General features: G+C 41.2%; 1 protein-coding gene across 1 annotated transcript in view; it reads right to left on the reverse strand.

The window, feature by feature from the left end:
* PSMD14 (proteasome (prosome, macropain) 26S subunit, non-ATPase, 14) overlaps positions 1-167 on the reverse strand; it is a 48,477-nt gene extending 48,310 nt beyond the window's left edge. Inside the window, exon 1 of the mRNA XM_010567659.1 lies at positions 20-167. The gene's annotated coding sequence lies outside the window, so the exon portion shown is untranslated. The remainder of the gene's footprint in view (positions 1-19) is intronic.
* Between the last annotated feature and the right edge of the window lie 3,186 nt (positions 168-3,353).

Raw genomic sequence — 3,353 nt, forward strand, 5'->3', positions numbered from 1 at the left:
CGTCCCGCCGGGCCCTCACCTCCGCGCGGACCCCTCCCCGGCCGCGCCGCCTCGGCCCGGGCCGCCGTGAATCAGCCGGATTTCATTCAAACCCAGTCCGCCCAGGCCTCCGCAAGGACTTCCCGGTTCAAAGGGCACGCGGCGGGGGCTTCCGGTCCCGCAGCCCGGGAAGGGGAAAGGAAGGGGGGCTGGGAGCCATGGCAACGCGGCCCGCCTGGCAACGGCGCGTGCCGCCGGCGGGATCGCGCCCGGGAGCGGCCGCGGCCGTTAAACCGTCCTCTTCTCTGTGGGGCGGAGCGAGAAAGGAGGCCTCTCCCGGCTGTCGTGGGGGAGGGTGGGCCGCGGCGGTACCCCGGCGCTCCGAGAGGAGAGGGCGAGCTGTGGCCGGTCTGGGCCTGAGGCCGCTGGGAGCCTGGCGGCAGTAGCGAGTGGGGGGCCTGAGAAGCCCCTGAGGCAGCGGGATGCCGTGGTCGCACCCGCGTTGTCCGTTGCGCTGGCTGGATTGCGGACTGGCAAATCCGTAGCTGTCACAGTTACTTTTGGGAGCAGAGGCCTTCAGAGGGACGCGGTCTCTAAGTGACGCTGAGTGGGAAGTGGCACATGCTGATCTGAAGCGCTTAAACTGCTTTGCCGTAAAGTTAACTTCTGGGTTGACTTTGTCCGTAGCTCAGAATCAAATTGCAGCCGAATGGCACCTGTACTCAAATAACTAGACGATAGGATGGCAGAAGAGCCAACGAATGGGTCATCAAATCAATAAAAGAAGGATTACTGTAATAGGAACAATACCACATGTACGCCTCTCAAAAACAGTATTACAGAAAATAAGATGATTTAGAGAAGAGTAATAAGAATGGTCATCTGTATAAAAACAGCATAAGCAGAAATGGAAAAGAGTGACAATTTTTGCCATACAAAGAAGACAAGTAAGAGACAATGAGATAAAAGCATGCATGCTGATGAATGATGCAGAGAAGCAAACTGGAATTTCTATTATGTTAACACAGGAGCAAAAACTCTCATGTAAATTAAAAGAGGAAAATACAAGGCCGAGGAAATAGTTCTTCAGACAGTATCTGAACATGTTGTGGAACTTGGTGCCTCAGGAACTCATTATGGCTAAAACAATACAATTTTTTAGAGGTTAGTTTGTGTCTAGCAACTGAAGTATTACAAATATTTTAGAAAGTATTGGACAACTTAAGAACCTATAAAAGCAATTTATTAGGACTGCGTGTAAAGTTTCCACCACAAATGAGCGAGAAGAGCATTATGGTTTGGTTTTGAAAGCCCCTTTAAGAATTAAGAGTGTAATATTACAAGATGGTCAGCATTTTCTGCTCACAGACAACTATATGGAAGCAGGTGGAAAGGTACTATGTTATAAATTATACTGGGATAACCTCAGACAGATATGGTCACCCCTTCCATGACACTTTAGCAAACTCAGAAGTGTTAGGTTTTTATACCATGATGTGTAAAATGAATCAAAAGAAAGAGAAAGTGTATTACCATGACACCTGCTATTCTGCTTTTCAAGAGCGGCAATCTTTTTGAAAAACAATATTCCTATAATTGTCTCTTCCATCCTTTTTCAGATCTTTACTAGGCTGAGGGAATCACAAGAGTTAAAATTTCCAAAAGATTCTTAAAAAGCTAAAGGCTTAAAATGTAGTTTGTATTGTGGGTCACTCATTTCTTTTTCACATTACTAATGAAAAACCTATTAGTGCAGTTTATTGCTGCACCTACAGCCAAACTATTCAGAAAAACAGAGTAAAGACGTAAGTATGTCTGTCTGTTTGTGTGCTTTTATCTATGTATGTTTGTCTTATACAAAAGAAAACTTGCACCCTGCTTCAAACAGGCTCTTACATTCTTTCCTGTTTTAACCTGGCAAAAACTTAGCTCCTACAGTCTTGAGACTGTATTTTGAGACTTCTGCATATTTTAATGTTCTCAAAAGTCATTACAATAATTATGTGGTCAAAGGTTCTTTCTTTTTTTTGTGTGTGTGATTACATTAAAAAGGTAAAGTATTAATTCAGTGAACTGAAATGCATTATGTATTTTCCTGATTTGTACCTTGTTTTCGAGAGCAATCCTTTTATTCCTCCATGTTCACTGGAATTCTGATACCTTAATGAGAAATACTCATTGTATTTCATTTGTCACTCTGCAGTCATGTGTCTTTAAGGAACTCCACACTTCTGAAAAAAGAAAGAAACAAAAATATTTATGAAAAGTGAGCATTCCTCTGGGTTAATGTGTGTGGTAAGGAAAAGCAAGATAGTTAGATCTTTGTAATTTGCCTATACCCACTGACTTAAAAGAGGTATGTCATTTCAAACCATGTGAAGATTTGGCCCTTCTCCTTTGAAATACAGAGTGAAACAGACTTTCATTCTTATTCCTAATTACATTTCAAGTCATAGTATTGACTTTTTAAATATATACATTTATTGAAATTTTATAAATAAATATAGTTACAGAAGAAGAAAAAAGGAGAAAATAGGAGAAATATTTACATTAGAAAGTATAGTGAATTAATTGGATGTATAGAGGCAGTATCATAGTTGGTACTTATGACAGATGGTATTTTATATTTTGATATAAAAAAGATATATTCTTAATCGTATATGTCAAAGAAAAGAGACCATATGTTGTTAAACACTTCCAAATTGTCATTTAATCTGAAGGGCACTCTCTTGCGTGCTACTGAATCCCTCATTGTTTTGGTCTAGCCAACGCTAATCCACAGAAGTTTTTTATTTACTCTTTTGCTGTAATGCAGTGCTGAATGAAAATATTCAAGATTTGTTCCCTTTTTTATTACTTGGGTGGCTGTCATAGGTGATAAAAGCTTCTTTTGATTGGACCCTTACATTCTTCCAGTTTTCCCCATACTAGCCTACCTTTGCTTATAGTAAAACGATCAACAGGGATCAGACTTGCTAGGAGGTCACACCATTTTTTCCTGACTCCTGGCTTACCTGGTATATGATTTTCCCCCAAGTCTGTTTGTGATTGGGTTAAAGCAGCAATATTCCTGCAGCTCTGTAATTAATGAGTACAATTTTACAGAGCTGAGTGACAAAATTGAAGAGTTGTGTGTAGAACACAAGGAATACACTGAGAGATTGGCCACAATTTTCCTGCAGATCAAATATATAGACAAGTAGAATGCTGTTTGTGCTAGGACAGGAGGAAGTCTCCAGGACTTTGTTATAATATTAACCACCACCACCACCACCCCCAAACAACAGAAGATACAATTTTAGAAAGCCTGGGATTAGGGTACACAATGCACTGTGGATTGGACAAAACATTATAATTATGGACAATTATATTTT

Source organism: Haliaeetus leucocephalus, unplaced genomic scaffold (assembly GCF_000737465.1).
Source record: "Haliaeetus leucocephalus isolate CR32 unplaced genomic scaffold, Haliaeetus_leucocephalus-4.0 Scaffold1, whole genome shotgun sequence".
In the NCBI taxonomy this organism is placed as follows: domain Eukaryota; kingdom Metazoa; phylum Chordata; class Aves; order Accipitriformes; family Accipitridae; genus Haliaeetus; species Haliaeetus leucocephalus.